The sequence below is a fragment of the Danio rerio genome, chromosome 14 (assembly GCF_052040795.2).
Source record: "Danio rerio strain M-AB ecotype USA chromosome 14, GRCz13ab, whole genome shotgun sequence".
Classification (NCBI taxonomy): Eukaryota; Metazoa; Chordata; class Actinopteri; order Cypriniformes; family Danionidae; genus Danio; species Danio rerio.
The window spans coordinates 36,258,680-36,281,268 of NC_141034.1; the positions used below are offsets into that span (position 1 = coordinate 36,258,680).

Sequence of the window (22,589 nt, forward strand, 5' to 3'; positions counted from 1 at the left end):
AGTCATGTGGTTCAATCTCGTTATAGCAATTCTCCACCAGTCTCTACTTGAGCAGGCCTCCCCAAAGTGTGTCATCAGCAGATGTCTTTATAGAGCAGACCAGTGCCGAATGGAAAGGAGAGGCTTCTTTGGCAATTTTGGTTTTCCTGTGCCTTTTCCCGCTTTAGTGTATCAAACCCAGCAGACATTTCAATTTGGTTTTTGGTCTCCGCTGAAGTCAGAAATATTGCTTGCCTCAGCAGGGCAGACACAAGACTGTGGTCCAAGAGTACGATTTACTTCGCCTGATATTTGGTAGGCCCGTAACTCTCACGTGGATTAAATTTTTATAATACATTAAGGTCCTTAACTCCCTGCAAAAGGACTGGTTTAGGCTTAAATTTAGATTTTAGTACCATTAAATCACCTCTTTTCGATTTAGATATTATTGTTCAATGGGAAAAACCTGTGATCTAATGTCAGTTAAACAATAACACAGGCCAACCCACTCCAATGCTAAGATAATTATTCATTAATGTGTAAAATATTGTTTAAGTGGCTAGTATGGCTGCACAAAACTATAAACCTAGCTAACTCTATACTGTTTGCTTTATTTTGCAAGACATGAAATATGATTAAACTGAATCTTATAAAATTGTACGATTAATGCAGCCAACAGGTAAAGAGGTTCTGCAAATAAACTAGATGAGCTTCATGCATTTTTGCATAATTGCTTTAACAAACAGCTGCGTAATTACCTGATTTTTAACTATGATGCAATTTAGTTTATAATTTTAATACGGAGAGCTTTCCGACATTACCAGAACACTTGTTTGTGTTTTTTCCGTCTGACGGTTCTTGTTCATTTTAGTAGGAAATTGCATAAGACGGATGCCGTTTTTAATACTTATTTCAGCCGCATAAATCCCAGCCGTATAAGTATAGGTAAGATAAAGTTCAAAATACCAATAAAAACCAGCTCATTACATGTTCACATGAAGCACAGTTTCACATCAACATATAAACTGAGTTCTTAATTATCATAAAAATAGAAGAGATACAATTCAGATATAAAGAATGAGGGAAAACTACTACACAAAGCTGTCCGTTTTGCATAGATTAAAAAATTGATTATTAATTGCTGTTAAATAGCTTTTAAGAGCACACATTTTCTTCAGCGTTGTGATTTAAATGTTCTCGTGAAGGTAATATCAGACATATAATTGACGTAATCTGAAAATCATTGCGCATGTTATATAGTCTCATTGCAAGGTTTATTACAGAATAAACAAGCAAAAGTATTAAAATCTGATTTCTTACCATTTAACTCTAAGACGACAAATATCAAACATCTCCCACACAAATAATGAAGTAAAAGTGAGTCGGAAGTGACCTGAAACAGCATGCGATATTACACACGAGACCCACAGTCGCGATGTTTTCCCCTGAAAATTTCCAAAATAACATGGACTACGTAAATGCAAAAACTAATACGACCATGACAGAAACCTCCCCAAACTCTCTCTGCAGTGAATGCTCTATTTAGGCCACCATGTTGACAATGAGGGAAAGTGATAATAACCCAAAACAACCTTTTTCTGATGAATGTGCTTTCACACCTCAACTGAACACCTTGATGTGGCACTTTGCATTGTGCTTCACACTACCAGTAATGGCGCCTTTCCTCTGCATTGTGCGTAATGAAGCCACGCTTATGACTTTGCGGAGTGAGCAGAGGTCATAGCTAACTCTTCTTTGTTGTCGAGCCTTGTGGGCAGGATTCATATCTATTTGATATCAGTGGCGTGGCCTCCCAATGCTCATTCAATGTTAATCTTGCATTAACGTGCCGAGCAACTGTAAGGTAGTGCTAACCCTTCCCCCCTCATCAGCCATGTTTGTTTTTGCTGGCACTTCATTATCAAAAGGCTAACTGCTTTACAGCGCCTCCTGCTGCTCCCCCCAGAGGAAACTTGGGCACATTTGGAATTCAGCCCTCAGATTAAAAGGTAATCAGAATGGCCGGTCTCAGCATGTCGAAAAATGTGAGCATTCCGCATTCTGTTATTTAACGAAATGGACCACGCTCAGTCGAGATTCAAGCTCATACTCACGCAATCCATAACCGCAAATGCATTGTTACGATTTCTGAGCGGTCACAATTTTAATGTCAAGTTTTAGAAGATGTGAGCATTTCATTCTTTCCCAGGGCTTTTTTCATGGAAAATGAAGGACTTTCGCCAGATTTTAGATAGGAATCTCCTTTCCTGTAAGTAAACCCTGCAAGTTTGCCTGCATTTTTTTCGAGTTTGTCCGTGTCGTACCCAATTAAAGCTGTGTCCGCAGACGAATGTGGTGGCTTTGGTGGGAGGCTGTCAGCTTCAGGCGGGCTTGGAGGTGTTAGGTGAACGGGTGGCTTTAGGGGTCCTGGCCACAGTTTCTAGTGGCATGAGGTGAATGAACAGAATGCCTGTGCCCACCATGTGTGACCACTAATGAAGACGCTCCCTGACAGGACCCTCTCACCCTGACTACAAGATGTCTCCATAAACAAGCTGCAGGACATTGGCAGGCCACTTCCTGGTTGTATAATGTGACCTGCTTTTCTCTTCTAAGGCAGATCACAGGCCTGACTCAGGGGATGTGAGCAAATTTAGGAGTCATAGAAAAAACGTAGAAATAATATAACCCACTTTTGTTGCCCTTAAACATAGTTTTCCCCAAAATCCCGCCCTCTTTTACTTTTTGCTCTGACGTCAACACTTGTCCTCATTTGCCATTGTCCTTGATTGCTTTTACGTGTCGCTTCAACTTTTTTTTTATTATTATTTTTTTCGGAAGTGCGTCTCATTAGTGTATAGCCGTAAACCTGCATGTCAGTGGTCCACATGCATCTTCCTGCAAGGGTTTTAACATCTTCCCCTCAGCCGGTTTACACTTTGACTTGTCACCTGCTAAACACAAAGTGCTTGACAACAGTGAACCATGGGAGATGCGTTTTTGACAAATCTAACAGACAAATCATAGCATCTGCTGTGAGGAAATATGGTAATAGAGTTAAGATGGCTGAATAGGCTGTGCTTTTGCCAACATATCTTGCCTTTGACTTTTAGCGACTCGCTTTTAAAAAAGGTATAGATTACTATTAGAAAATGTCTTGTTGAAGTAATTGCTGTTGTGTGCATGTCTGTGTTTTATATATTGATATGATTTAGTTTTATGTGTGTGACGGGTGTGCCGAGGATGAACAGTCATATTCATAAAGTGTTATCTTTTTTTGTTTGATTTAATATTATTTTAATGTTAACAAAAGTATTGTGATTTTCAGTGATATAAAGCACGAACGCGGTATTTTTTCTTTTAAATGACTTTTTTAATGCATTTAATGTCTAGCAATGTTTTTGCTCAAATCTTAATTTTTTTAAGTCGTAATTTAAACAAAAAGTTTGAATATTATTATAATAGCATCAAGTGATATTATATTGAACTTATAGTAACTTAGCTCTCGTGTTGTTTTTAGCCGTTAAGTTAATTTCTTTAAACACTGCCAATTTTTAATGATAGATTTTTTTCAATTTTATAAAAATTATTATAATTAACAGTTGATTTGTTAGTTGAATATCTAAATTATACTTAAAAACATTAATGTGGAAAAAAAGATTTACATCTGGTAAAAATAAAGGAAGCAAAAACACAAACCGCATTGTACCATGTTTCATTATATTATAAAGTTTATGATAATATAAAACACACACCGCACATTACTGCGTGATACACATGCCAGTTTAGATAAATAAAACAGAAATAAACAAAACTATGGAATTATGGTCAACGGCATAACATTTATGCCGTCTTTAAATCAGAAATAACTAAATAAATGGATTTAAAGAAAGTGAATTAATTTATTTTGTAAATGTCTTTCGTTAAACGATGGTGTGTTTATTGCATTGATGCAAATGTTTAACCTGCCGACAAGGCCGTTAACGCGTTTTAAAAATATTTATCTAATAATATCTTAAAATTGTTACATTTTTATTTTGATTTTAAGCTAAATAAAAAATAAAAAAAACATTTTTCCTGTATTTTTCATTTTCAACATTTCAAAAAGTAATTTGCGTGCTGTTAAAGGGATGTTGTCCTGTTTTTCTTTTTGTGTACATCAGTATTTTAACATTTATTTCTAAAGAAAATTGCTACGCGGATCTGTTTAGTCGATATTTACGAGATAACATAAAATTAATTATTTTAAAAATACTGATTGTTGTCAAGTATTTGGAGGTCATGTTAAAAAAATTAAATGTATAACATCGCATTATGATGAGGAAAAAACAGGTACGCTTTTTTTGTAAAGACCGCAAAACAATTTCCTTTTGAAGAAATCAAATAAATATAAGTAGATTAATAGGCATATTATAAGTAATCATGTTAAAATATTATGCGTTTTTAGATATTGTTCAATATTTAAATTGAGGGCAGTATCATTGTTTTGAAAAGTTTTACAATGCATGTCATACAAGTTTTCTTTGCTTGTTTTCTAGTTTTAATTAGCGCAAAGTTTGTTGTTCGAATTACAGACAGTTGAAATTATAGATGCATAAAGGACTTTGAAAACAATGAGTGCCCATTATCTTTTTTTGTGTGCCATGAATGCATTCTCAGCTTGTTTATTTAGCGTTTTGATTTCTCCATCTGTTTCACAGGACTTTGTCGCAGTTCTTGTATTGTTTATCTTGTTGGTAAAGTTTACTCGCAGCATCAAAAGCTGGCTCGGTTCATTAGGTATTTCATGACAGAATCTAATTGGCAAAACTTTCTTTCATTTCCAGTCCGGCTTTTTACTTCTTCAAGGAGAGTGGTCATGAATGGTTTATACTGAGTCATAAACTAATCATACTTAATGATAGGAGGGAATCGAAAGAGGCGCAGGCCTGATCAAAACTGCTCTCTTATTCAGATGGTTCCTCTGTGTGAGAAGGGAAACACTAGGAGAATGCTGAATGAAAGCACACCATCTGTTTTTCACATGTTCCTCAGTGTTAGGGACATCAGACTCTGTCATCAGCTCATTTTACACTTCTTCACTGAGTGCCACTCAAACTCTGTCTCCTTTAATTGATATTTACAGTCATCTGTTCCTTCTCATCATATTATAGTGCACCACTACATCTGCACTATTTAGCGATATGCTAAACTCTCATCTGCTAAAAGGACAAAAAGTGTATTTGTTTAGTCTCAAACAAGCTGTGAGGGCTGTAGAATGTGCGTGTATAATTAAAACAAATTATATGAAAAAATGATAATAAAAGGTAAATAATAGAAGAAATATATAAATGCAAATAAATATTTTTATTTATAAATAACAAGAAAAAATGAGTACATTTTTATTGATCACAATAAAACGTAAAAAAGTCATATATGGCAATATAATACATTTAAGGTGTCTGCATATTCTACATTTTATTTTCAGACAATTTGTTAAATGTCTCGTTTTGTCCATTAAGCGCTGTCAGGGCAATATAATATTTCAACAAATTAAAATTTGTCGTAGATTAGCAGCAATTTTTACTCCCGCTTTAAATTGAAATGCAAAATTAAGTATTGAATGGGGTGTATTTGAAAACGCATGTTGACCTCAATACTTAAGACAAACCCCAATAACCCCGTCAAAAATAAACATATATTTAGCAATAAAAAAAAGTGTGCTCTGAATTTCACCGCAAAATGAACAAACAACAACAACTGCATAAAGCTGGCAAACAACGTCATAAAAGTAACCGCGTAACTTATTCTTTATGCACTTGATGCAATGCATGTTGGGAGCTTGTGAACCTTTAAAAAAAGTGTTTTTATTTATGAAAAACTTTGTATAAATTAGCTTGGGGCATTTGGGGGGCAATTTTGTGTTTTTTCATGTGCATTCAAAGAATTTATAAACAGGCCTATCTTTGATTTAAAAAGTCCCGTATTGTGAAAAATAAATGCTATTTCTGCTTTTTTACTTCTCATTTTTCAAAAAATATTTTGCTGTGTATATCGAATGGAATAGAATGAAAGAATGTGAGTGCTACTCCTCCATATTAAGTCCACATGCCGTTTGTAGTGTTTGGAATGAGTCCCTTCTCTGTCCGCTCATGAAAAAGTCCAAAAGCAAACATTGAGTTCGTACTGTGCTGCCGTTCCCATTTCTCCAGTCAAGTTCTCTGGACCTGGGAGATTTGGAAAGTGAAGAAGAGAAAGTTACCTTTCTCTTTCTTCTCCTTCCAAATGACAGAAAAAACCCTCTCACATGATCCCAAAGTTAACCTTACATACAAAGAGAAAAAGAGAGCGAGTGGATGGGATAAAGAGGCTTTTTCTTCTCTTTTTATGAAAGCTTTAAAGAACAAAGACTCAAAGAGACTCCAATATGAGGCTGTCAAATTTTACAAACAAATAGGTCTTAATGAAAGTTAGTTTTTAGCTTAAGAGATGGATTACTCCACAATGTCCCTGTAGCCTTAAAGACAAGCCCCATATATATAATATTTTCTTCTGAAGAGTGATACAACAGTGTATGTTTATGGTTTAAAGAAACTCGTATCTCCTTCATTATTATTGAAAGGTGGAGAAACAAAATTTGTATGGATCTCCCAAGGAAGCAGGCGAGCAGAAAAGGAAATAGTTGCATGTGCATAAAATGGAGTTGCGTTAAATTTATATAGCAGAAGGGGTAAAGTTTTAGTTTCAAAATAGGACAAGTGTTACATCACCAGCACCCCCCCACCTCTAACTCAACAAAACAAGGTACCCAAAATGTGGGTGGGGTATTGCGGGGGTGTGTGTCTGCGGGAAATAACATCCTGGCTGTGGATAAATCAAGAAAGCAATGATAGATCTTCCTGTCATTATGTAGAAAAACACGATCTATTCATATCTGTGTGCGATTACTCATGCGATGGGAAATGCGATTTGCACTGCGTTACTACAAATATCATATCACTTACAGCTCTTGCTCGCTAGCGCACAAAGAGGCAGCCATTTTGTCTGGCTCCCTCTCAATGTGCCTCCATTGGTATTGTAAGCCTCGTTTTATGCATTGTTTATGATGCCACACCAAACACATTCTCATTTTGTCCAGAAAATGCACATTCTGAAGGAATACCGAAGATTCCCGTCTTTGCTTAGAATTTTTAAGACACCATTGAGTGATGGCTACGCCACATGCCTCCCTTCTTTTCTTTCTTTTTTACGCACACACACAAAAATGCAGCAAAGCGCCCAACATGGGACAAGATGAGACTCATTGAAGAGCCAATCTCACACCTGCTCCCCCACCCACCATGTCCACACACACACACACACACACTTTCGTTTGCTCTCACACTGAGCTTGTTGTCCAGAGGTGACTTTATCCTGAATTGACAAAGTCAGCCAGAAGTGGAAATCTAGGTTGGACAAAAAATGTTAAAGCGAATAACTAGTCAAGTGACACGCCAGTGGATGTATTAATCAAACGATGATATAATCTCTTTGCTTCATTATGACTTCAATCAGGTACATACTTTTTTTATCCTATCTGAAGAGGAGCTGGCTAGCAGCTAAAAAATTCTGTGTGAGCACACATACTGTTTAAAATAGCGATTTAAGTTAATTTGATACTTTTTTGCAATTAAAGGCTTTAAAACCCTTTGAAGATGTATAATGTCCTTAATTAATAATAAAGCTCCCAAATCACATAGCCTTTTTAACATCTCTGCATCTCAGGAATATTTTAGCGAATCAATACATTTTTAATTCATTTTCTTGACAGGCCGGGTCAGCGCTGAAGTTTCCACAAGTATATTTTCACAGGAGAACACAAGATCCATATGACCGTCTATTTTCTGCCAACACAGCAACATGAAAATCCATCATCTGCAACTCATGATCGCCCTGGAATCGGGTGAGTAATGTAATCTGCCCTCAAAAAACACTTATTAGCCGAGATATGGAGATTGAATATTGTTTTAATTTTGCAGTGGTCCATTTAAAGCGAATGCATCTTCGGCCTGGCCACAATGCCTCCATGTCAGTTAGCCGCAAGTCCACGTCAACGCAATTTGAACGTTCTAGAGCCACCTATCCAACTGATCAGATATATAAATCACAACATGACGCAAGAAGGCTCTTACATGTTACTTATAAAATAGCAAACACTGACATATACATAAACACTCACCTTATTCACTGCTTTATACACCTCCAGGTTAATTTGTGCGTTATGATGCATGGAGTCACCGATATCTGTTTTCTTCGTAATCTTGTGCAATTTCTTGTAGTCTGGTTCAAAGTCTCAGTCCAACTAGGAGAGTAAGGCACAGAGCTGGACTCCATAAATCTGTATGGGCCAGGCCTTCACTGGTCAGGAACGCCATGGGAGTGTCAGGCTGCTCCCGGCTGGGGTTTTGGGGCCGGATTATGGATTGAGACGCACAGCTGAGAGGCTAAACTTACACCTTTCATTCTAGCTTCAAGGGGGTCTCAATACTTCCTAGAAGCCAGATTCCAGACCTTTCATTTGGTCCTGCCAATGAATGGACCTTTAACTACTGACTCGTTATGAGGTCGCTTATGATGTGCTGTTGAAAATTAAATTCATAAAATTATAAATAACAATGGCTGCTTTTCATTATGGGTTTTTCATTTTTGGGGAGGAGGGAGTTGGGGGGGTTAATTTGGGTGGTGCAAGAGGGAAAGAGACACACATGGCATGCTTAAAACGCCTTATTCGCCTATGTAAAGAGAGAGCAGTATGCCCCCTTCTGGCTCTCTTCTTTTTTTCTGTTGTCCTTTCTTCTTTCTTTCTTTTTTCTCTCCCCCTTACGTATTTTGAAATGTGAGTTATCTTTTGATCTGTTCTGACTGAGTGAGGGGGTCTTAGGATTTGTGAGAGTGACTGCCGACTGATTTGGAGGGACTAAAAAATCTCCATAATAAGATGTTAGTAGCAAATGGGACTCCAATAAACACTCCACATCTTCTGCTGTCCCTCGCTTCCCACAAAAAGAGCTCTAGATCCTGTAATCTGTGTGAACTGTCTTCTTTTTTGCCCTTACAGCGCTCTAGAAATATGACAGTACATCTTAAGAGAGCCACCTCAATATTGATATGGCTCACTCATTTTCCAGCTGAATGAAAATGAAGACTTTCTCAGAGGAGCTGTTTGATCTTGTTGTAAATCTGGGGCACAAAGAATATTCTCAGTCACAGTGTTTGCTGTTACCACTGCTGTACCAGAGATGTGGATTGGTGAAGACCAATGTAAAGTTACCTAATGTTACATTTACTATTATCATTCCAAATAATTGGGGTTTTCTGTTTGTTTTGCAGTTCGTGCACTTTCTCTGTACTGAGAAATTAATAGGTAAAATAAGGTACAGGTAATAATTTTTGTAAAGTTAAATTTAGGGATAGTTTCAGGGTTAGCACCTCATTTTTACTGAGTTATTGCAATTATTATATGTACCTGTACATGTGTAACTGGACTGTAAAATAAAGCATTACCCTGACTGGCACTATGAAAATAGACTCCTCCAATTGCATTCTACCGGGCATTCTGACCCAGTTGCTTTCGCATCTGTGAGACGAACTATTACCTGACGAGCTGTGCCAAATAAACCCATCATCCTCGGATTGTGTGTGTAGAAGAGGACAGCTGTAAGGCCACCTTCTTGTCCACTCTCCATCCCCTTTACACAGGCTTGGGCCACCACTGGCATCAGTGCCATCCTATAGCCCATGATGCCAGTAGTGGCGAAGGACCGGGATGAAGAAAAAGACAGAGACGACTGGTGGCTTCAGCATGCCCAGGCCGGGTGTGGGTAATTACGGCGGGGAGAAGCCGATTAGCCTAGACCCGAGCAGCACAGCGAGGGGGACGGGCCCACACCCAGCGGGGAGGGGAGTCTTGCCACGGCGAAGACCAATCAAGTGTAAAGCCCAGTGCAGACCCCCGGCCCTCAATTCAGTGGGAAAAGGCTTGGCTGGCGGTTCAGAGCACCGCAACTTTCACGGATTAGTTGAGACTCTATTCTGGCGGCTGAAAAGGGAACACAGCACGAGAGCGGGGCTTCAATGTGCGCGCTTGGGCTTGCACAAACACACACGCACACACACAGACAAAACCTCCCAACAGCTGGGGAGAGAGAGGACTGCAGCCGGCACCATGTCACCATGTCACCATGGCAACGGCATATCTCACATTTGAGTCAAAATAAAGACACTTTGGGCTGAGTTGGAATATTTATTCCCCACCTCTAATGTAGCACATTTGCTCTCCTCATTTAGAGTGCAGAGTGCCATGCTTCCCACTAGCAAATAAGACTTGGGAAAACATATTTTCCTTTTTTTAAGGATAAATTGGAACTTTATGATCAATCACTTTAGATTTGAGTGTGTCTGTAAAAAACCTGGCACAATGTGTAATCTATTTAATCTCTCCAGTTGTTTTGTGTCTAATGGCATGAAGGCAGATAATGTATTTACACTGTCAGATATAAATCTAACTAGCAATTTTTTTGGTACCTATCATTTCAGTATTTGACAGATACAAATTAAATTATGCATAAAGAAATATTGCATATTTTCAAAAAATAATAAAAAATATAGTTTTCCATGTAGTTGCCCTAAGCCTTTTGTACTGATATAAAAATGTTAAACATGGACCCATTGAGGACAAAAATGTCAGTGTGAGTGTCAAAGAAAAAAGTCATATTTAATCTTTTTTTTCACCAATAAATATTTATCAGCTTCAGTAGTCCTGGTGATAACTTAAAATTCCATTTATTTAAATTATTATGACCTTTAAATTAGTTTGTTTACATGATGCAATTTTAAAAATTATTTCTATTATTCACTAATGGCATATACATTTCTCAGTATAAAACAAACTGAAACACACACACACACTCACAAATTTAATATTTAATAATTCAGCTCTCAGATAATCAGTTATAATATACCCATAAAAACATAAATGTTAGCAAAGTAATCATTGTGCTCTGTAAACTAGGTCTGCACGATTGGAAAAAAATTAACATTGCAATATTTTTATTTTTTATTTTGCGATATACATTGTGATCTAAATACAATTTCACCAGATGACTTAATATGTCTATTTGGAAAGAATTTATAATGTTAGATCGATTGGGATGATTCTGCAGTGTGAGTCCATCTCCATTAAAATCTAATAAACAATCAATACAATATTTGGGGACACATTTTCGTTGTGATCTGTGCTATTTGCAGTGCATTTCTGTGTTTGCATGTGTTGTGAGTACTTTCATGCACATTTTTAGTAAAAGATTGATGAATTAATGTTTACTGTTTGCATCTCTATTAAATCTAAAAACAATCAGATAAAACAAAGCAATCTATAAACTTTTTGGGGTCCCCCGATACATTTCCGTTGTAATCTGTGCTATTTGCAGTGCATTTCTGTATTTGTTATGCATGAAAATATTCACAACACATCTAATCTATAAATATAATCAAGAAAAATATGCAATTGAAGTAAAGTGAGTCTAACAGTATTCAAGTACAGTAACAGAATGTTAAAAATAAAATAATTCAATAAATTTATTTGAATAAACAGGAGATTTAGGTTCTTGCTAAAACAAGCTATCCCTATTTGACTGTCAACGTAACATGTGTAATCATTGTCAAGTATGGAATACCATCTGTGTTGAAGTTCTCAGGAAACATACTTATGCCAGTAGATGTGCTGTACTGTAGTATTTACTGCAAAAGGTGGACAAATCAAATATTCCTGTTAAAAGTGAATTAAAATACTATGACTTGCTTCAACTGCTGTACGCAGAATAAACATATGCATGAAAGAAAATCATTAAATAAAAGGTCAAATAAGGTCAAAATTTTCAGGTCAGGTGTTTTAACAATTTTAGCCACCATTGTATTAACATTAAAAATCAATATTTTATCTTTTTTCAGGTCAATGTAACAGAATTAGATAAAGCTTTTTATCTTCTTCATAATGTGTAGTTTTACAAAGCTATTGTTATTAGTGCATGTATTGAGAGCAGATCAGTGATCAAGAGGCATCATTTTAGCAGCATTGCCATAAAACAACAATTGCCATAATACAACACAGTAACACAAGCAGCAGGAACAAGTATACTACACAGAAGTGTCCTGTTGGTGCATTATTTTAGCAGATTTTGCTATTCCAATAAGCAAGAGGATTACATGCATAGATGTGTACATACGGATATGGACAACATTGTTGGTACCCTTCCATTTAGGGAAAAACAACACAGTGGTCACTGAGATGAAACTTAAAACTGAAAAATAAAAAAATACTCAAAATAAAGTTATGGAAATCAAATTTGCTTTCAAAAGAAGCACTAATACAGGCAAACTAATGAAACTGACCTGTACAATATTAAAGTGTACCAACAATTTTGTCTACGTCTGTATGTAGAGAGGAATATGGAGTGTAGGCATGGGCCGCTATAAGATTCTGATATTCTGATACGCTGTCAGGGAAAATAATTAAAATTAATTATTGACTTCCGCTGTCTTTCTTAGTTTCAAAAACAAATTTAAAATGGGATCTTTGAAGATCTTTTCTGCTAGAGATACTGTTGTAATAAAAAACCAACAAAAACAAAAAGGGGAAAAATCTTACATGTACCAAAGGAACGGTAGAGCAGAACATGTTGGCGGTTTTAAAACCTTGACCTTTCTAAACCGCGGTATACCTTAAAAACGTTTATCGCCCCGCCAAAAACAAAAATGAAAAACCAAAAATGCCATTTGGTATCTCTAAACAATTTATTTTTCTGTAGCTACTATAAAATTGATTACTTGAAGGAAATGAGGGTAAATTACTAAAACTTTGTTAAAAACACACATTTTGCCACCTTTTCATAGCCAAAATGATCACAAAAAGTAAACCGAAAAAGACTAAAATGTCTTCAAGGAAAGTAAGACCATAGAATAAGTCAAATTAATCCCTGTTCATTAAAAACATTACATTATTACACTTAATGTAACCCATTTCATAACACAGCAGTGTGAAAACTTTGTGTGCATGTACTATGTTCATGATCCTAAATCAATACAAAACCAAAATTATATTTTGGCCAAGAATAAACCAAAACAGCTCAAATCCCCTCTGTTTTACTCGTATCTTAAAAAAAACTGGCACAAAGTATAATCATTTTAACACAAAACACAATTTGTTTTGTGTCAAATGGCATAAAGGCAGATAAGCTATTAGACTCACAGATATAACACTAGTTTGTTCAATGATTACAAGTTATAGCCTTTTTGTTACCCTTCCAGGCTTATTTTATTTTATATTAGCCCCTCACTCTCTATTTGATACCTATCATTTCACTATTATGTTGGAGAAAAAAGAAATCATACAATTTGCCACTTCTCTGGTAAAGAGTCCAAAAAAGCACATTCTTTTTTGTGTAACAATATCACTGCTTGATAATGGACAGAAGACACACACCCTCAGACACACAGACACGCGCTCACACATGTCCAGTTTATCACACAATACCCATAATCATTCCATTACCCATCTGCCAGGCACAAATTGAAGCGGTGCACTTGTTATTATTCACATTTATTTATTTTTTTTATTTTTTTATTTTCTTTTAGCTGAAATTGGTGACAGTGCATTTTGTTGGAACAATTTACATTCTATTCCGAGTTCTTTTACTGGTTGAATGACTATCAATCTGCCACTTTTAATAGTGCTAAGATGCAGAGGTGTAATGGACATATGTGTGGAGATGGAACGATAACACCATTATCAGAGCGGCTCTTCTCGTTCCCAGCCAAGATAATACCTAATTGGACTTATTATCTAGATTCGCTCAAGTTGTTTGTACCTGTTATCGCCGTACGTGACATGCAATTACATTTTCAGCTTCTACAGGGCTGTCAATGCAAGCTTTTTATATGATTTTAAAAGCGTGTTTATGTTGGTAACTGGTGGTTTTTACTTGCTGCCGTTTTCAGATCTAGCTGTTTTATTTTTGGGCCGCTAGTAAGTATATTTCTGATCGCTCGTGCTCTCTCTTCTGCAGTCTGTGTAATGGTCGCTCTTCATCGGGCTGCTGATTGAAATCTGCCATTCTGTGAGATGAGACAGGATGATATGAGAAGAGACCCCCATGCACAATCTTCCAGGGGCCCTTCTTGCGCTCTGTCCTATCATGTGCACTGCTCTCTGTGTGCACTGCTTATTGCATATGGACTTTGAAGTCTCACTGTTCTCTCTCCCCCTGTCGCTTTATCTCTCTCTGCCTTTCTCTTTTCTCTTTCCCTCTTTCCGCTCTGGGTTGCTTTTGATGCATTTGCGTCCTATGAATGGTTTTCTTTAACGCCTGCTTCCCCATGTCTCGCTTGTCTCTCTGTAAAACAGTGAGTCTTTTTTCCCTTTCAAACAACGTCAATAAATTACAACTTGTCAAGTGTCATTTCCCTTGTTTACTGCCATTTTGGGCATCTTTTCCCTCCTGTTCCTCCCAGCGTTTCACATTTAATTGCACCAGTAATACTCGAGGAGTTCACCAGTGTGGCACGTTCAGCTCTCGGCTGTTATGGCGGGGGGACGGAAACTATTAAAATATTTTCCAGGCTTCAGGAGTTTTATGTGTGTAATTTGTGTGTGTATACCCCACTGTGTTACCACCAACTATGAGAGATATAATGTAAAAAAAAGACAGTGTACATGAAAAAAAAACACACCACATAGGTGTTTCTTAGGAGCCCCTGTTGTAGCTCTCCTATGCAAACTGCCTAATTTATTACATGTCAGCAAAAGCCAACAACCTTTTATTACCCAACAGTAATTTCCCATATGTTGAGTGTTTATCACCGCAGAGGGAGCAGAGTTGTAGGAAGTGTAGAACTGGTGGTTCACTGCAGATATGAGGTCTTAAATAAAGCTCAAGCTCCCATGTTGAGGGATGGCCTAAATGACTGACCCTCATTGGTATTAGTATGTACTGTACATGCACTATTAGACAAGATCAACCATTGTAATGGCATACAGGCATTCAGTATTTTAATATGCGGATCAAAATCTGTAAAAACAAGCAAAACTGTATATTTGAACACTGAATTTGGAGAACAGTCTCACACTCTGTTAGTTTCATGTTTCTTGCATGATTCTGATCATGTTCGTGATAGGTAGCCACAGGATTTGACAATATCCGGCCATAATCAGTATTTTTAAAATCTGACTGACATCGAAGAATATTTAAATACATTAATAAAATTATAATTCTAATGAATAACATTGTTCTAATCTAATCTTTTAACAAAATCTCTCTTTTTTTAAAATAAAATACTGTTAAATAGCTATTGTTCAGAAATTTTACATCACCAGATGGGGCTGGGCGATACTGCAAAAATAAATAAATAAATAAATCAAGATATCATGTTTCATATCATTCGATATAGATAATTGTTGAATATTTTCTAACAATACATTTAGGAATATAAGGATTTTTTGTTATTCAACCAGTTTATTTTAATTTACCAACATTCCTAAAACAAATAGTTTAAATAGTCAAAAGCAAAAATATTTAAACATAATATCTGATCTTTTTATAATAAAATAAACATAAGCGTTAGAAGACTCTTAAACGTAATAAATAATATGTTACAAAGTGTGTGCAATGGTAAAGGTAGATCAACATCTGATAATCTGTTCTGTCAATAAATATCAATACCAATGTTATCACCCAGCCATGTCACAAGATATTAATTCCAATGTCACTGCTTCCTTAGATACAATTTTTTTTATATCAACCAAACATAATTATGCCTTGACATTTCACAGTTCATAACAGGGTCACGCATTCAGTGTTCTCGTGTCTGATTGATTCAACAGTTGTAGATAAGTGATATTGCAGCCTCTTCGGCCTGTTTTTGACACTCTGAGATTTTCTTAGTCCAGAACTATGATTTGTGTGCGAAATCTACTTAAAGCCAAAGTGCTGAAATGACTAAAGTGTTTCGTGGGTGGCAAGAACTGAGAAGCATTTGAGTCAGCCTCTGTATGGTGCTACACAGGTCTGGCCGAAGCACTATAAACACATCCATGCTATGCCGCCTAAAGTAGTGGATTTGAGAATGAAGTTAAGAAGCTATGAAAGAGCGTGATGCAAGCTGAGGAGAACAGAAACGCCAGTCTCGTCTATTGTTGGAGAATCCCACAGAGATGATCGATTGGCCAGCCACAGGTAGACAGTCTGCAGAACATCTGTATGATCTGCTGAATGAACATTAGCTGACTGCAAAGCCCATATTAAGTGCAGATATAAATTCATGTACACATGCCTATATTAACCTCACTGTTTACCAGTGAGAGAAATGTTCATAGAAAAAGACATTCAGCTCGACTTAGAAAATAGTTTTTGAAAGGAATAAGAAAAAAGAAGCACAGGGCATTTCTTTTCCCCGCCGGAGTTGATTTGCTACCTCATTAGGCCACAAAATGGTATCAGATCCGTCCATCATGCTCGCAGCATCCAGCAGCGGTTGATCTCAGAAACTGCACAGTCCATTTCATTCTGATCCACCACCCACCCCCCTCACGCCGAACAACATGTTCCCGCTCTGTCTTTCGCTCTCTGGCCATGTACAGTAACCGCCGCTGAGCGTGTGCCAACTGTGTTTGATCAGATGTCACAAAGCATGACTGAAACGCATGGGAACAAAGTCATTAAGACTCTGGCTCTCATATGCCGGGGTGAGTAGATGTCTGAATCATCAGGTTCTGCTTTGAGCTCTGCTGAAATACTGCATCTCCTTATTCATAAAGAAATAGGTTAAGCCTTGATGTTTAAATCAGAGGCAGCAAGTAAATCTCCTAAAATCTTTTTTTTTTATGCTTGTTAGACAAAGGGATCTTGCAACGCATCTTTTAGTTTGTCATAGCAAAGTCTGAAGTCCGGCTATTTTTTTCTGCTGTTTTGATTAAGTATTCTGTTTATATAATTTCTGCTTGCTTTACAGACATAAGTCATTTATTAGTAAAATTCCAGCCTGTTCTCATTGTTTATATAGAGGTGTAAATATGTACAGTGTCTGTGTTATGATTGATGCTGAAAGCTAGACACATTAAAAAAAATAAATAAAAAAAAAATATATATATATATATATATATATATATATATATATATATATATATATATATATATATATTCACACACACACACACACACACATACAGTGCATCAGTAAAGTATTCATAGCGCTTCACTTTTTCCACATATTTTTATGTTACAGCCTTATACCAAAATGGATTAAATTAACTTATTTCCACAAAATTCTACACACAATATCCCTTAATGACAATGTGAAAAAAAAAAGATTTTTTAAAACTGTTGCAAATTTATATAAAAACAAAATCTGAAAAATCACATGTACATAGGTATTCACAGCCTTTGCAGTGAAGCTCTAAATTGAGCTCAGGTACATTCTGGCTGTTTCTCAATTACAAGAACACAGAGAACGGACTTGCGTTCTTGTGAAGACCGGTCTTGCCAGGTGTCCTCAGAAGAACAAACTCGGAAGACCACGAGAACAGAGAACGCGTCCTGTGAGAAATGAGATGCTTCGTTTTTCCCTCGTTCTTCCTGATGGTCACATGACCTTCACGGGTTTTTAATGGAAACTTATTTAAACATTACAGCATTCATACAACCATTTATTGCTTTTTCCATTTTCAAAATATATACTCTGCATAAAGACCTTACAAATATATGTTGCACAATATAAATAAAACAGATTTTAATACGAATGTCAGCAACTAAACACCCTTAATGTGTTTATTTCTTTATTAAGATTTTCATGTTAGCAACTAAACACCCTTAATGTGTTTATTTCTTTATTAAGATTTTCATGGTAATGTTTATATTCACCGTTTTATTTAGGGAGACTCCTGAGACAAATAAGTTCTATCTCTGAACTTTAATAATAAACCTATATAAAATGCTGCACATCCCACCTCCAGTTGCAATGACTTCTGGGACTTGTAGAACGAGTTTGGTGCTAAAGTCTACATCTGTGCGTCCTCAATATCAAGAACACATCTGGGAAGTTTCACGCGTCCTCTGTTCTTGCGGTCTTGAGTATTAGAACTGAACTCTTGCAGCTGATGATGACATTACAGGAGAACATGAGAAAGCAAGATCGCTGAAGAACGCATATTGAGAAACAGTCTCTGTTTTCACTGATCATTCTTGAGATGTTTTGAAAAGGCATACACCTGTCTATATAAGGTCCCCGGGTTGACAGTGCATGTCAAAGCACAAACCAAGCATGAAGACAAAGGAGTTGTCTGTAGACCTCCAAGACAGGATTGTCTCAAGGCACAAGGCTGGGAAAGTTAACAGAAAAAGTTCTGTTTCCGGTGAGCACAGTGGCCTCTATCATCCATAAGTAGAAGATTGGTTGGAACGACCAGGACTGATCGGGGGAGAAGGGCCTTAGTCAACCTGATGATCATTCTGTCTGAGCTCCAGCGTTCTTCTGTGGAGAATGCAGCAATCCATCAATCAGGTCTGTATGGTAGAGTGGCCAGACGAAAGCCACTCCCTGCCTGGAATTTGTCAAAAGGCATCTGAAGGACTCCCAGACCATATGAAACAAAATTCTCTGGTCTGATGAGACTAAAATTGAACTCTTTGAAGTAAATGCCAGGCGCTAATTTTGGAGAAAACCAGGCACGCTCATCACCAGACTAATGCCATTCCTACAGTGAATCATGCTGGTGGCAGCATCATACTGTGGGGATGTTTTTCAGCAGCAGGAACTGGAAGACAAGTCAGGATAGAGGGAAAGATGAATGCAGCAATGTACAGAGACTTCCTGAATGAAAACCTGCTTTAGAGTGCTCTTGACCTCAGACTATGGTGACAGTTTATCTTCCAGCAGGACAGCGGATGCCCTTCCAGCTGCAACCCAGTACTTGGAAACTTCCATACCCTCTGATTCACACACATACACTATGGCTAATTTAGTTTATTCAATTCCCCTTTACCAGATTTCTTTGGACTGAGGGGAAAACCGAAGCACCCAGAGGACATCTACGTAAATACTGGGAGAATATGCATTTAAATGAACAGTAAAGCATTAAAATATATTTTTTGAGTTGCTAATCCTTCTCCTACCTCCAAACTTAACCATAACATTTTCTCAAAAATATGTGCAGTATATCAAGCAACATGACAACAAGGACAGTAAACAATTAAACTCAGCAATATGTGAAGTAGCAGGCAAGATACAATGGTTGTACGAAACTGCATACTTCCTTTCTTTATTGTCCTTATTCTTTAATGCGAAGTGCACTCATTTTTGTGATTGTTTTAGAACTTCCGATTCAGTTGCCTATGGGAAAAATGACTAGGAATAATAAACCGAAGAAAACGATCAAACTACTTGCTTTTTTGTTTGCATGACTATACAGAAAAAAGCAGAATAATATAATAAGAAAATATTAGTTTGCAACATCAAGCAGCAGAACGAGCTGATTTAATGTCTAAAAATGAATGAAAGTGAATGAGACCAGAAACAGATGCAAATGGCTGCACCCGCTCTTATGTGAAGAATAAGGTGAAAAGCACAGGTGTCAAAGCCAGTTGCTGGAGGGCCGCAGCCCTGCACAGTTTAGTTCCAACCCTGCTTCAACACATTTACCTGTAGGTTTGAAACAAGCCTGAAGGAATCAATTAGTTTGATCAGGTGTGTTTAATTAGGGTTGGAAATAAACTGCAGAGCTCCAGCCCTCCAGCAACTGGCTTTGACACCTGTGCTTTATAGTATGTGAACTACACTACTTTAGACTAGTAGAACATATCAGTTCATAGTAAAGAAGAATATTTTGTATTTGATGGGCACTTTACTATGCAGCTATGATAAGAGGATTTATGAGTCAAAGTGAAACAACTGAAAAACTGATGCTTGTAGGTCATGTGATTATGACAACATGGTCAGAATTTCATTCATTATAAAAAATATTTATACTGTATACAATTGTTTAATGGTTGTGAATCAAATTTCAATTGAAATACAGTATATACACAGACAATGTGTGATTACAAAAACCTAAATGAATATTTGATTTCACTACCTTAATGACTAAAAAGCAATGAGCTCAGGCTTGAGTATTTTATTTCATGTGTCTTAACTTCAAAATAGTAAAATTTTAGTTTTAAAATTTGTAACAAATGCAAGTTTTGCAAATGTGATGCTTTGTGGTTTTTTATATTTCACAAAAGAATTATTGTGTAAGCAGAAGTGGGAGTAAGTCTCTCATGTGCAAGTCACAAGCAAGTCTCAAGTCATAACCTTCAAGTCTCAAGCAAGTCAAGTCAATTTTTGTCAGACTCAAGTCAAGTCAAGTCAAGTCACGTCAATTCAATCTAATTATATATTAGATAAAAAATACAAAACTGAAATATAGCATTTAAAAGATTGTTTTAATGCAATCTTTTTTTGATTAAACTTAATCCCTAACATATCAAAAACGTAAACGTTAAACATTACCATACAAATACAATACTATCAGTGCTTCTCACAGGTTTGAAATATACTTGCGGTGGTAGCCAGATTGAAACACACCATTTACCCACATCACATAAATAGTTATCTATATGCGACAAACAAAACATATTACATTTTTTTTACAATAACTTCATTTATTTTGACAATGTTATACAATGTTATATTAAAGTAAAAAAAAAACTGTTAAAAAAGACATCCACTTTCTCTTACCTATTCAGCAACCATGTGCACCGCTGACGGATCAAATCTGCTTCTCTCTCTTTCAAGTTCAAAGCAAACTTGAATGCAAAAGCATTTTAGATATGTATAAAAAAACAGCCTATGTATTAGCTTAATGACATCTTCAAATTAATAAAATATACAGCAAATGAGAAATAAATGACAGAAAAATGAATAAAATAGAATATCTCTAAAAATATTCATAAATAATCATATTTACAAGATTCAAACAAGTAGATTATTTATAGAAGGCTAATGCGTTCTACTGCTAATTGTGTAGGTATATTTTGCAGCTAGTTTAGACCAGTCATTTCGTCCTCTCCGAGTATACAGTAAAGTTTTTCCGAGTCGTTTAGATTCAAAAATAAATTATTGAATGTTTCTCTCGCGACCGTGCGAGCAGTCAACTGCAAAGCCAAGCAAAAGTAGGCTTAAATAAAAAAATGCAAAAACGTTTATGATTAACGAATAACAGCTGTAGAAAGCAAAAGTCAAATCCTGGACATTTTAGGACATTTAGAAACCCGGCCGGACTAATTTTTTAAGTCTTAAAAGGGCTCGTCTTTGTAGGACTGCAGTACGGGGATGCTGACAGTTCACGGGCACACAGAACAAAACGAATAACGAGAGAGGATTTTTCACTACATCGATCGCGGATGTTTGGTTAAATTAGGCGGATACAAAAAAAGAGTAGAAGAATGATCATAACTGTAAAAATGTGTCACTAAATATACTTAGAGGGCCCACCCAGGTAAAGTATAGTATGTGTGGCAAGCACTGAGTCAGACTAAATAGTATAAACTTTCCTTAGCCGTCTTGTTTGTAATCTTTAAACCCGTAAACAAATGAATCATTCAAATGAATCGTTTAAATGAATCTAATAAATAATTTAAAGCGATTCTTCTTAATAAACCGAATGATCCAGTCCAGCAAATTCAACTGATTCTTTCGGACCGATCTAAGAACCGTTGTTAATTCTGGGCATGCATGACTTTCTTTTTTTTTTTTTTTAAATGCATAATATATAACAAACGGTTGTGTATTTAAGAAAAACAAGTTATTTCAAAGTCATTTAACTCAAGTCCAAGTCAAGTCTCAAATCATGACAGTCAAGTCCAAGTCAAGTTGAGTCTTTTCTGGATATTTGTCAAGCAAGTCTCAAGTCCTAAGTTTTGTGACTTAAGTCTGACTCGAGTCAAGTCATGTGACTCGAGTCCTCCATCTCTGTGTGTAAGTAATGGTTAAATAATTGCAAAAATGTATTTTTAGTTTTTGAAGTGTAGTTATTTTTAACCTCATAAATGTGAACAAAATCAAAACCATTTACATGACAACAGAAAAAAATTTAAATGCCAATGGCATCATTTCAGTGTTGGCAAAGAATAATTTTTAAATTGCTCATAGAATTTCTTTTTTAGATAAATTGTAGTGGTGGGCCGTTATCGGTGTTGACATGCAGCGTTAACACGAGACTTTTATCGGGCGAAAAAAAAATCATTTATCTATTCTTAAAGTTGGGTTGGGAGCTGGGTCTGTTCTACGCAAGCTATGATGACTTTCACCTTGATATTTTTGTGCGGATGTATACCTGACCGGTGACCCGTCTGACAAAAAAGTGCCCTTCTGAATCAAATCAGCAGGATGCCCTTCTGGATCTTTTACTTAGAAGACACTACTCGCTATGTTTACATGGACATCTGTAATCTAGTTGTTTGCCTTATTAGACAATGATATAATTAAGGTGTTTACGTGAAGTGCTTTCATGTAAGAGTTTCCTGTAATTTTGGGTGACTTTAACTGAAGTTAGGCAGTTCCAC

The 22,589-nt window shown here is 36.4% G+C and overlaps 2 long non-coding RNA genes across 11 annotated transcripts in view; one reads left to right on the forward strand and one right to left on the reverse strand.

Moving 5' to 3' along the window:
* Positions 1–22,589, forward strand: part of LOC147833984 (uncharacterized) — a 131,192-nt gene that overhangs the window by 7,803 nt on the left and 100,800 nt on the right. For 3 of the 7 annotated variants that reach the window (XR_015507688.1, XR_015507687.1, XR_015507689.1), the window contains 2 exons: positions 7,769–7,900; positions 7,977–8,613. This is a non-coding gene — a long non-coding RNA (uncharacterized LOC147833984). Of the gene's footprint in view, positions 1–7,768; positions 7,901–7,976; positions 8,614–22,589 lie in introns of those variants that run through there. The other 4 variants (XR_015507692.1, XR_015507691.1, XR_015507690.1 and 1 more) reach the window with 2 other exon arrangements.
* si:ch211-69b22.5 overlaps positions 1–22,589 on the reverse strand; it is a 60,112-nt gene that overhangs the window by 6,508 nt on the left and 31,015 nt on the right. For 3 of the 4 annotated variants that reach the window (XR_015507684.1, XR_015507685.1, XR_015507683.1), the window contains exon 1: positions 8,177–8,302. The exons of the other annotated variant lie outside the window; for it this stretch is intronic. This is a non-coding gene — a long non-coding RNA (si:ch211-69b22.5). Of the gene's footprint in view, positions 1–8,176; positions 8,303–22,589 lie in introns of those variants that run through there. 4 annotated transcript variants of the gene reach the window in all.